The sequence below is a fragment of the Camelina sativa genome, chromosome 3 (genome assembly GCF_030686135.1).
Source record: "Camelina sativa cultivar CO46 ecotype springtype chromosome 3, ASM3068613v1".
NCBI classification, from domain to species: Eukaryota; Viridiplantae; Streptophyta; class Magnoliopsida; order Brassicales; family Brassicaceae; genus Camelina; species Camelina sativa.
In genome coordinates, this window is record NC_141882.1 from 19587684 (window position 1) to 19601023 (window position 13340).

General features: G+C 38.0%; 1 non-coding gene across 1 annotated transcript; it reads right to left on the reverse strand.

The window, feature by feature from the left end:
- Positions 1-11740: 11740 nt before the first annotated feature.
- Positions 11741-11847, reverse strand: LOC147947546 (small nucleolar RNA R71). The gene has a single exon (XR_015596086.1). It is a non-coding gene; the product is annotated as a small nucleolar RNA R71 (small nucleolar RNA).
- Between the last annotated feature and the right edge of the window lie 1493 nt (positions 11848-13340).

Consider the following 13340-nt stretch of genomic DNA (forward strand, 5'->3'; position numbering starts at 1 on the left):
TCCCTCCTCAAGGCCTTCTTTGTTTATTAATATCTTAGTCTAAATATCATTGCTTGCTTGTTGTTTGATTAGTTTTTGCATTGCTCTGTTTTTCTTGTGCTGCTCGAGTTCGTCCCCAGAACTTGTGTTTATGATTTGTGATTGTCTTGTTTCATTCCTGTTTCATTTCCATTGCATTCACTTAGTTTTCTGTTCATTACTTGTCTTGCATTAGTTCATTAGCATAGTGTCTATCTCTGTTCTAGTTTCATTATAGCTTTAATTTGTCTGTTATGTTCGCATTTAGTATCTTGTTCTAGTTGTTTTTACTTTCTGCATTTCATATCTCATTTTAGGATTGTTAGTGACAAACAATCTTTACAATTGGCTTGACTTAGACTCATATGCACATCTTAATTGTTCACACTCACTCAGATAGGATTGACACCTCTTATACTGCAACTGCATAAGGGGAATTGAAACACCCTGACTTCTATTCATTCCATACATCATCATTCCATACATCATCATTCCATACATCATTCATTCACCACACCACAAAGAAAGTCAGTTTCAAAGACACAGAAGCTGTTAAGCCTGCTAGATACATTCCTCCTGCTTACAAACCACATCTACCATTCCACGGACGTTTCAAGGCACAAAAGCTGAAGGAACTAAGGGAAATTATTGAGAAAAGAGAAATGATGGCTTTGCAACAAGAGGAAGTGATTGAAAAGAAGGAAGTGATGGACATACAACAAGAGGTTGTCATTGAGAAGAAAGAGGAAGAGAGAGGACCTCCCTTGGACATGCTTCTTGAATTATCCAAGCAGAAGGCTCAAGATCAAGACATGAAGGATTTGAAAAAGATTGGGAAAGCTATTATCCCAACAAAGCTTGAAGATCCAGGGTCATTTAACATACCTTGTTCCATCAGCTATATGCACTTCAACAAGTGTCTATGTGACTTGGGAGCTTCAGTGAGCTTAATGCCATATTCAGTTGCTGAGAAGTTGGGGTATGAACATTTTAAGCCTTGCAATCTCTATATTGGCCTAGCAGATGGATCAAAGAGGGATGTGATTGGATTAATTGAAAATTTTCCAGTCAAGATAGGGGAGGCTAGGATTCCAACTGATTTTGTGATCATGAACATGGATCAAGAGCCAGAAGATCCTCTCATCTTGGGGAGACCATTCTTAGCCACAGCTGGGGCTGTAATTGATGTTAAGATGGGAACCATTAAGCTTCACCTTGCTAAACAATTCACTATGAAGTTTGACATCAAGAATTCAACATATCAACCTACTATTGAAGGTCAGCACTTTGTGGTAGAGAGAAAAGCTAGTTCTGAAGTTTTTGAGGATGGAGAGGACCCTAGGATTAAAGGTTCAACCCAAGCCAAGACTGTCCAAGAGCTCAAGGAATTAGTTCAAGTGTTAGCTGGTTTAGTGAAGGAACTTCAAGTTCAGCTCAACAAGAGGTCTTTGAAGAAGGCAAGACCAAGACTCAAGTTAAAAAGAAACAAAGTTCAAGTGTTAAGGAGGTAGTGATCAAGAAACAGCACCAAGGTTATCAAGTAGAACCAGGGGGGATTTCAAGACCTCCTTGGACTCCAAACCAAGCCTGAAAAGGCATCAAAAGTCAAGCTTAGTGACTTTAAACAAGCTCACTAGGGAGGAAGTCCCTAAGGTATCTCTGTACATATTGTTTAGGTTTTTGGTATTTTGATATTTTTTTTGGTGTTCTCATGATCAGGGAAGCAAGGGAGTCAAAACAAAAGAAGAAAAGGAGACTCCGTAGCCAACTCGACCCCCCCACTCGACCATGCACTCGACCGAGTGCCAGTCGATTGCCATCGTCGAGTTGCCTCTATCTCCCCCTAAAAGTCACCAACCAGACCTCAACTACACTTATGAAAGCATGAATGAGGATGTGGACAGCTTCTTCCAGAATCCATGAGGTACCACTATCACCTTCCTTGTAAATACCATTGCATTTGATGTTGTGTTTTGTTTTTAGTCTTGAATCCTCTAACAAATTTCTTTCACACAGAGGACTGTGTGATTTAAGTTTGGGGGAGGGTTTGAGATAGTATTTGATGTTGTGTTTTGTTTTCTTATTTCAAATTTTTAGCATCATTATGTTAGTATTTGCATAGCATCTAAGACATAGAAAAACCCTACAAATTTGAAAAATTTGCAAAAATCTTTATAAAAAGAGTGTTCATGTAGTTTGCATTGCATAATAGCATCTTGTTTAGCATGTTTCATGTAGGACTGTTAATTATTTGCATTAGGGATCTGTGATGAGTTTTGCCTTGTTAGCTTGTTTAATTCACTAAACTAGGATCAATGCCCAAGTTAATAGTACTTTGATGCTAGTTGAGTAGTTAGAAGCATAAGATTGAACCAAGCCTTGAATTCCTGCATTGCATTTGGTCTAAATTGAAGCATGTTGTGATTTGATGCCATTTCCTATTTATAAGAACCTAATATTGACTTGTAATTATCAGTTTGTGCATTGCTTTATACTCATGGATACCATATACATATTTGGATCATCTTTCTCCTTTTTACCACTCTTGTTGATCCAAGTAGCTGATTGAATCATTAAAATCAGTTTCCAATACCCTTAACCAACCTTTCTTTCAAGCCATGTTTATTCTTGAGTGTGTAAGGCCTATTTTGGGATTGAGCTTGGTAGAAAGTGTTAGGTTTGAACTGACAAGAATATTGCCTTGTGTAGTTCTAGTTTGCAATTTTCAAACTAGATAGGACTAGGTGGTTTAATTGTTGGGTTTGGGACTTGACTGTTGTGAAAAAGAAAAGAAGAAAAAAAAAAGAAAGAAAGAAAGAAAATGTTAAAGTCTTTAGGAGGGAATGTGTTTAAGTAAAGTTCTAGTGAAAGAATGGGAAGTACAGTAAAACCTCTATAAATTAATAATGTTAGGACTAAGACATTTTATTAATTTATAGTGATATTAATTTATCAATAAATTAATAATTATTATTTTATAGTGTAAATTAATAATTATTAATTTATAGGTATATTTTTAATTGCTCAATTTTTTAAAATAATGAACTGAGACAATTTTTGCAGAATAAGATTAAAATTTTGGATGTTGTAAATTTTATGTTATTGGAATTGAATTTGAAATAATTAAAAAATATTTTTGACAATGAATTACAAATATTGTAGACAAATTTACTTATATACATGACATAAATATTCAAATTTATGAATAAGAATATCAATTATCGTATTTTAATAGTCTATCAATCTATCCAAATGTAAATGATGCATATTTAGAAATTGAAAACTTAAAAAAATTTGACGTGCTTTATGGAATGTTATAGAATATTTTATATCATTATATTTTAAAGATACAATATAACAATTGTTTTATGGATATGAGGTTTAAGAGAAACATATTTTACTATATCAGCATATATATATATATATGTAATTTTACATGATTATTATTTATGATATTATTGGGACCATATTTTACATAGGGATTTCAAAAAATTTATTATCTTATTATCTTATCGAATTTTATTATTTTTTACACTGTCCCGACTTGGGACTAGCAAAATTTATTAATTTATAGTGTTTATTAATTTATAGAGTATTAATTTATAGAGGTTTTACTGTATAAGATTTGTGAAAAAATGGTTCTAATCAAAGAAAAGAAAGAAAGAAAAGAGGAGTATAGTAAAATGCTTTTATGTCTTAAGAAATAAGAAGAAAAGGGAACCATAGCAATAAGAAAGAAAGCCTCATTCCAATAGTTGATTTAAATAAGAAACCACTCCTAAGGCTTGAAAACAAAAGAGAAAAGGGTATTTGAGAAGAGAATAAGATAAAGGGTAGAACTAGGATCATTTAGGTTTAGAATGATAGGATCAAACACTTGGGTTACTTTTGGGTAGACAAGGTTTTGTTCTTGTATGTGTCTAAGTGTTCTTATGAGAGAACCTTGATATTGATAAGCCCCACTCTAAACAGAGACCATCATTGTCTCTAAACCTTTATTTCCAAGCCAAATGAGTTTAAAACAATGCATAAGATTGATCCATGTTCTTGATTAAATTAATGTTAAAGGAAATGGTTGATTTGAATGCATGTGGACATCTAAGGCTCAAATCAGTAAAGCTTGTGATAGGTTTGTCTAAAATCTTGAAGTACAACTCATTCAACTTGCATCATAGTACTAGTAACTTAGACATTGATTCTAGCTGGTTTATTTGTAAGCTTTAGGAGCTGAGATCCCACTTTCAACTCTCACCTACCTTCTTATGTCTTGTTTATTTGCTTGAGGGCAAACAAAGACTAAGTTTGGGGGTGTTGATGTTCATATATTTTACCCTGTTTTCCCTTAATATATTCACATCTTTTGCATCCTTTGCTATCCTTTTTGACCATTATTGCATAGTTTTAGGATTTTTCTTGCATTAGAGTGTAGTTGCATTGCATTTGCATCTTTTCTTGCATAAACATGTGATTTTGGAGCTTAAGGAGCATGGAAGCAATGCTGAGGAGAAGTGAAGCAATCATGAGGAGAAAGCAAATGAGTTAAGGCTGGAGAACCAAGGTCCGGAGTCCCATTCGACTGCCCACTCGACCAGACACTCGACCATGTGCTGAGAGAGACTCGACCGAGTGGAAGGAGCACAAGAAAACCCAACTCGACCGGTCACTCGACCGAGCACCGGGTCGAGTTGGCCGAGCCGCCTGGCTATTTTGTCTTTTAGCATTTTTAGGGCTTCCCCTCCTTTTTCCTATTTAAGGACCTTGTACGCTGCAGCCACCAGGGGGCAGCTTTTTAGATATTCTCAAACTTAGTATTTTACCCTTTTTGGGAATTTATGCTTTTTGCACTTTTATTTTCTTAGATCTTGTTCCTCTTTTGAAGGAAAAACACAAGATTCTTCATACTTGTTTGTTTCATAACTTTCAAAGTATCAAAAATTCGAGTTTGATTCCTTCTCCAATATTGTAGATCTCTGTTTTATCTTTCTAATCATGCAAGTTTCGTGTTTTTCTGGGTTTATGACTTTGCTGTTCATCATGTGTGATTGTGAGTAGTTTCCTTAGCTCTTAGGGATGGTTTAGGCTGGATGGATGTTGTGGTTATTTGATTTGGTCAAGCTTGATTGTTGTAGATCTCTTCTAGGCTAGATGTTCTTAATGCTGATCCTATAACTCAGAGGGTAGGGTTTGATCTCAAGCTTCTTAGCATCACACCAATGTCTAAGGTGCATAGATAAGGCTAGATCTAGAGATTATCATTAGGCTTGCTAAGAGATTAAAAGTCTTGTTTGATTCTTGACATATTGCTTAATGCTTGCTGGTATAGATTCTTTACTTTGTGAGAACAAGTCTAGAAATATATGAGCTTGATTGTTTTTGCCATGAGAGTGGATTAACATGTTCTTAGAGATTAATGTCTAGAGATTAGCTCATGTTGATTGAGGTTTGTTGATCAAGTTAGATAAATACAATCTAAGTTCAGCCCATGAATCCATCCCTAAGACCTTCCTTTTCTATTGATTTCTTAGTCTAAATCTTGTTGTTTGATCATTGTTTGATTTACTTTTGTCTTGCTCTGTTTTGTATGCATTGCTCTGTTTTACGTTTTTGTCCAGCTCGACCCTGCACTCGATCTACACTCGATCGAGTGCTTGCTCGAGTTCATTCCCAGAACTCTTGTTTATGATTTGTGTCTGTTCTGTCTTGTTTCTTATTTCATTCTAGTTGCATTTCTGTTGCATTCATTTAAGTTTCCTGTTCATTACTTTCCATGCATTAGTTCATTACCTGCATTACTATAGTTTGATCTCTGTTCTAGTTTCATTATTGCCATAATCATTCTGTTCCATTACATTTAGTATCTTGTCCATTCAGCTTTTACATTCTGCATTTTACATTCTGCATTTTACATTCTGCAATAGGTTGTTAGTGACAAACACCCTCTATAATTGGCTTAACTTAGACAAGTATTGCACACCTTGATTGCTTGCATTCACTCATTTAGGATTGATACCTCTTATACTACAATTGCATAAGGGGAATTGAAACACCCTGCTTTCACCATTGTTCATCATCATCATCACATCATTCATTCACATTCCATTTCACACACACACAAGAAAGGAACTCGTTTCAGCAAACTACATGAACACTCTGTTTTTTTTTTCAAGGATTTTTGTGAAAAAATTTCAAATTTTTTTGGTCTTTTCTATGCCTTAGATGAAATGCAATACTAACATGATTGTGCTAAAAATTTGAAATAAGAAAATACAAAACAATGTCAAATGCTATCTCAAACCCTCCCCCAAACTTAAATTACACAGTCCCTTGTGTAAGAAACATTTGTATGAGGATTCAAGATTGAAAAGAAAACTAAACATGATATTAAATGGTATTTACAATGAAGTGGTGATGTTGGTACCTTATTGGTTGTGGAAGAAAGTGTCTAAATCCTCATTCATGCTGTCAAAGGTGTAGCTGGAGCTTGGATTTGGATTTGGAGGTGGAGAAGGAGGCAACTCGACTATAGCCATCGACTGGTACTCGATCGAGTGCTCAGTCGAGTGGGGTGGTCGAGGTTGCATGCGAGCCTTCTTTTCCTCTTCTAATCTGACTCCCTTGCCTTGTTAACTATGAGTACACCAAAACAATAGATTAAAAATACCCAAAGCCTTAAACTATATAAACAGAGATACCTTAGGGATTTCCTTTCTAGTGATCTTGTTTAAAGTCACTAAGCTTGACTTTTTTTTTTTAGGTTCTCAAGCTGTAGGAGCATCCTTGAGAAACATTGTGCATTTCCCATGTTTTTCCTTTTCTCCCCAATATTTCTTAATTCTCTGACCATTAACTGTAAACTCACTACCATCCTTATTGAGAAGTGTTACAGCTCCAAATGGTAGCACCTCTTTTATTTCAAAAGGACCTCCCCACCTACTGTTCAATTTTACAGGAAACAGTTTCAGCCTTGAGTTGAAAAGAAAAGCTTGGTCTCCAGCCTTTAGGTATTTAACGACAATCTTCTTGTCATGGAAAGCTTTTGTCCTTTCCTTGTAGATTTTGGAGCTCTCATAAGCTTCCAACCTGATCTCCTCTAGCTCATGCAAATCAAGGCTTCTCTTAGCTTGTGCTGTCTCTAGATCTAGGTTCAAAAGTTTGATTGCCCATAAAGCCTTGTACTCAACCTCAACTGGAAGATGGCAAGACTTTCCATAGACAAGTTGGAATGGGGTCCTTCCTTTTGGTGTTTTGAAAGCTGTTCTATAAGCCCAAAGTGTTTCATCAAGTTTGTTAGACCAGTCTTTTCTTGTTGGTCCCACTATTCTTGATAAAATGGCCTTGATTTGCTTGTTTGAGACTTCAACTTGCCCACTTGTTTGAGGGTGATAAGCTGTTGACACCTTGTGTTTAACTCCATATTTCCTAAGCATTCCTTCAAAGATTTTGTTGATGAAGTGTGTCCCTCCATCACTGATCACAACTCTTGGAATTCCATATCTTGGGAAGATTATGGTTTTGAAGAGTTTGAGAACCACCTTATGATCATTAGTAGGGCTTGCTATAGCTTCTACCCATTTGGAGACATAGTCCACTGCTACTAATATGTAGACATTCCCATTTGAAGGAGGATTAAAAGGTCCCATGAACTCAATTCCCCATACATCAAATATCTCAACCTCCAGAATTGGGTTTTGGGGCATTTCATTCCTTCTTGTTATATTCCCCATTCTTTGGCAGACATCACACTTTGTAATGAACTTGTGAGTGTCCTTGACTAATGTAGGCCACCACAAACCAGCTTGTGGGACTTTCTGGGCAGTCTTGAAAGTTGCAAAATGGCCTCCATAAGCAGAACCATGACAGTGTCCCAACACTCCTTCAACTTCATTCTCTGCTATGCACCTCCTAAACAGTCCATCTGTTCCCTTTTTGTACAAGTAAGGTTCATCCCAATAGTAACCATTGAAGTCCTTGAGCAGTTTCTTCTTCTTGTAAGGGTCCATGTCTGCTGGGATTTCTTCACAAACTTTGTAGTTGACTATATCAGCATACCATGGCAAATCTTCATTGTCTAGTGCCATCCATTCCTCCATTTGGATCTGCTCGACCGAGTGTTCAAACATACTCGATCGAGTGTCTACTCGAGTGGTGGGTCGAGTGACCTCGAGTTGCATCAGTTTCTCTTCCGGCATTGAGTCATCAATTGGTAGTTCTTCCTCTATCCTCATCCTGGATAGATGATCAGCAACTCCATTCTCTATACCCTTCTTATCAACTATTTCCATGTAAAAATCTTGGAGGAGTAGGATCCACCTTAACAACCTTGGTTTGGTGTCTTTCTTTGAGTAGATGTGCTTCAAAGCAGCATGATCCGTGTACACAATAACCTTTGAACCCACTAGGTAGCTTCTAAATTTTTCAAAGGAAAATACCACTGCAAGAAGCTCCTTCTCTGTTGTTGAATATCTCCCTTGAGTTTCATCCAAGGTCCTACTTGCATAGTGAATAACATGCAGTTTCTTGTCTTTTTTCTGTCCTAGGACTGCTCCTACTGCAAAGTCAGATGCATCACACATTATCTCAAATGGTAGGTCCCAGTTTGGGGCTTGGACTATTGGAGCTGATATCAAGGCAGCTTTGATCTCCTTGAAAGCCTTCAAGCAGCGTTCATCAAAGTTGAATTCAGTCTCTTTACAAAGCAACCTTGTCAATGGCCTAGCAATCTTTGAGAAGTCCTTGATAAATCTTCTGTAGAACCCAGCATGACCAAGAAAGCTTCTTATATCCTTGACTGTCTTTGGTGGTTGAAGCTGAACCATGATCTCAATCTTTGCTTTATCAACCTCAATACCCTTCTCTGAAATCTTGTGACCAATAACTATCCCTTCTTCAACCATGAAATGACACTTTTCCCAATGAAGAACCAGATTTGTCTCTTCACATCTCCTTAAGACCCTGCTTAGGTTAGCAAGGCAAGAAGGGAAAGAGTCTCCATAGACAGAGAAATCATCCATAAAAACTTCAACCACATCCTCAATAAGATCAGAGAAAATTGACATCATGCACCTTTGAAAGGTAGCTGGAGCATTACGTAGTCCAAATGGCATTCTTCTATAAGCAAAGGTACCATATGGACATGTGAAAGTTGTCTTTTCTTGATCATTAGGTGGATTGGTATTTCGAAAAATCCAGTATATCCATCCAAGAAACAGTAATGGTTGTGATTTGCTAATCTTTCTAACATTTGATCAATAAATGGAAGGAGAAAATGATATTTTCTAGAAGCTGAATTGAGTTTTCTATAGTCAATGCACATTCTATGTCATGTTATGGTTCTAGTAGGAATTAACTCATCATGATCATTTTTTACCACAGTAATCCCTCCTTTCTTAGGGACACAATGCACTGGTGAAACCCAAGTATTATCAAAGATAGGATAGATCACACCAGCTCCAAGCAATTTAAGAATCTCATTTTTTACTACTTCCTTAAGGTTTGGGTTAAGCCTTCTTTGTGGCTCAATGCTAGAATAAGACTCATTCTCAAGGTGAATTCTATGCATGCATAGACTAGGTGAAATTCCTTTAATATCATCCAAAGAATATCCAATAGCCTTCCTAAATTTCCTTAGCTCAAGAACTAGCAAATCAAGTTCTTCACCTTTCAAGTTAGCATTGACTATTACAGGATAAGTGGAATTCTTACCTAGAAAAATGTACCTTAGCCCAGATGGGAGAGGTTTAAGCTCTACCTTTGGTGCTTGTAGTTCAGACCAGTCATTTGTAAGCGTCTCTGCAGGGGGCACGAGCTGACACTCGGTCGAGTACAGGTTCGAGTGGATGGTCGAGCTGACTGAGGCGAGTGATTCTTTTAATCCGCATGCCGACTCGATCGGATATTCGATCGAGTGCTTACTCGAGTGGGTGGTCGAGCACTCCGTGTTTGCTATCTGAACTGACCAGACTTCCTCCCTTAATGTTGGTAGTACCTTAAAAACCTTTGGACTGTCAGATTCTCTGCAGGAGTCCAGTATTTCCTCATAAGCTCTGGTTTCTTTTTAGACGAACCCCTCTTCTCCATTTTTGGTCAAGACAGTTCTAAGGTGATCTTGTTCTGCTAGCTCTTCCATCAACTCTCCTGCTAATTTATCCATTTCTTCAACCCATAAAACTTTCCCTCCAGTTGTTGGTTTCTTCATGGCTTCTACAATGTCAAATGTCATTCTAAGGTCCTCTCCTAAGTTGAGATCAATCTTCCCTTTTCTCACATCAATTATTGCTCTTGTTGTGGCTACCCAAAATCAAAGGATCCTTTGGGTCTTCATCCATTTCCAAAACTACAAAGTCTGTTGGGACTTCCACTGTTCCATGTCTAACTGGTAAGTCCTCCAAAACTCCATGTGGTAATCTTACTGATCTATCAGCTAAGATCAGAGATATATTGCATGGTTTATGCCTTGTAAACCCTAGGCGCTTAGCAACTGATAGAGGCATTAGGCTTACGGAAGCTCCCAAATCACAAAGGCATCTGTTGAAGGTCAAATGGCCTATAGAGCAAGGTAGAGTGAAGGAACCTGGATCTCTCAACTTTTAAGGGTTCACTTGCTTTTGGATTATGGCACTACACTCATGACTAAGAATCACCATCCCTTGAACTTCTTTGATTCTCTCCATCACAGCATCTTTCAAGAATTTCTGAAAAGGAGGGATCATGGCAAAAGCATCTATTAGAGGCATCCTAAGCTTTATCTCTCTAACTTGTTTATCAAACAAGGCCTTGTACTTTTCAACCATCTGCTTTTTAAACCTTCCTGGGAAAGGTAGTGGAGGCTTGTAAGGAGGAGGAATGAACCTGGCCTCTTTTTCCTTGGTAGCAACTGGCTTCATCTTCTCCTGAGAAGGTACTCGATCACTCACTCGATCGGGTGAGTGCTCGAGTGGTGGGTCGAGTTCAATTGCATCTTCAGTCTGAGTTTCTTCTTGCTAGAAACCCTCCCCATCATGCTCTTCACTGTCCTCAGTGTTTGATTGCACTCCTTGTCGTTCCGGTAACACCCTTCCACTGCGTAGATTGATTGCATTAGCAAATTCTGTAATTTGCATGATAGCCTTGCCCTTATGTTGGTTATTCCTTGTTGTAGTAGAACCAGCTAGGTTGCTTTCCTTGTTGTATACTTACCACTATACTTACCTAGTCGAGTCAGTTGATGCAAACCAGATCTAAGGGAAATCAGAATCTTCAGAGGTACCTTGATCACATCAATCGACTACCACGAGACCTAAGACAGCAGAGAACAAGAATCCTTCAAGAACAAGAGACTCAATTGCTAATGGAGCAACAAAACAATCAAGATCTAAGACCTAGGAACATTGGTGTAGGAGATGCACCAAACACACACAACCAAAGAGCTGGTATTGTACCTCCAATAGTTGCTAATAATAACTATGAGATCAAAAGTGGGTTGATCTCTATGATTCAAGCAAATAAGTTCCATGGTTTTCCTATGGAAGACCCTTTGGACCATCTTGATGAGTTTGATAGAATCTGTAGCCTCACCATGATCAATGGTGTAAGTGAAGATAGCTTCAAGTTAAGACTGTTTCCTTTTTCCCTTGGAGATAAGACGCACTTGTGGGAGAAGACCTTGCCAACAGGAGCTATCACCACTTGGGATGCTTGCAAAAAGGTCTTCTTAGCCAAGTTCTTCTCTAATGCAAGAACTGCAAGGTTGAGGAATGAGATTTCTGGTTTTGCACAGAAGAATAATGAAAGCTTTTGTGAGGCATGGGAGGGATTCAAAGGCTTCCAAACTTAATGCCCACATCATGGCTTTAGCAATGGATCTCTACTCAGTACCTTATATAGAGGAGTTCTACCTAAGATAAGGATGCTATTGGACACAGTTTCCAATAGAAACTTCCTCAATAAGAATGTAGAAGAAGGATGGGAGCTAGTGGAGAACCTAGCACAATCTGATGGGAACTACAATGAGGACTATGATAGAACAGTAAGGGTTGTCTCCACTGATCAAGATGAGAAGTATAATAAGCACTTGAAGGTTGTCAATGAGAAGCTGGACAAGATTCTTCTTAGTCAACAGAAGAATATTCACTTCCTTGCTGAAGAAGACACAACAATTCAAGCTGGGGAGAATGAGTTGGCTGAGTTGTGTTATATGCAGAACCAAGGTGGCTACAAACCTTACAACCAGTTCAAGAACAACAATCTCTCTTATAGGAGTACCAATGTGGCAAACCCACAAGACCAAGTATATCCTCCTCAACAGCCCCAACAGCAAAACAACTATGCCCCTAAGCAGCAACATAATGGTTTTCAGGCCCCAATGTGTCGCCCTCCAGGGTTTCAGACTAACCAAGGCCAAGAACCAGATTTGAGAGCTATGATGCAACAAATGCTACAAAAGGAAGGCATTGAGAAGAAAGAAGAAGTAATGGCTTTAAAGGAATATGTTGTTATAGCATTCAAGAAAGAAGAGAGAGGACCTACTTTGGAACAATATACCCCATATTCTCTCTACCAAGGCATACTACTTGAGATATCAAGGAAGAGAGCTCAAAAGGAAGATGAAAAGGACCTTGAAGAGATCCTGGTCCATTTAATCTGCCTTGCTCCTTTAGCTATCTACACTTCAACAAGTGTTTGTGTGACTTAGGAGCATCTATCAGTGTGATGCCTTACTCAATAGCACATAAGCTTGGGCATACTGAACTCAAGTCTAGCAACATGTACTTAAGTCTGGCTGATGGATCCAATAGAGATGTGGTTGGAAAATTGGAAAATTTTCCAGTTAAGTTGGGTAAGGCTAGGATTCCTACAGATTTTGTGATAATAGATATGGATAAGGAGCTGGAAGACCCTATTATCCTAGGAAGACTATTCTTAGCTACTGCTGGAGCTGTAATTGATGTTAAGGAGGGATTGGTAACCTTGAACATAGATGAGGGTTTGATTATGAAATTTGACATCAACAACCCAACCAACTTGCCCTCTTGATATCAGCCTTTTGTTCTCAATGACAAGAGAGATCATGAGATCCCAAGTGAAGTAGAAACTTCAAAAGCTAAGCTCTTTTCTCAGGAGGAATCAGTTGAGAAGCTCAAGAGTTCAGTTCAGGAATTAACTGGTCTAGTAAAGGATCTCCAAGTGCAACTCAACAAGAGGTCTTTCAAGAAAGCAAGACCAAGGCTCAAGATTCAGAAACATGGTTCAAGTTTTAAGGAGGTAGTGATCAAGCAAGAACACCACAGTGATCAAGAGGTACCGGGGAGGATTTCATTACCTCCTTGGTCTCTAAACCAAGCATG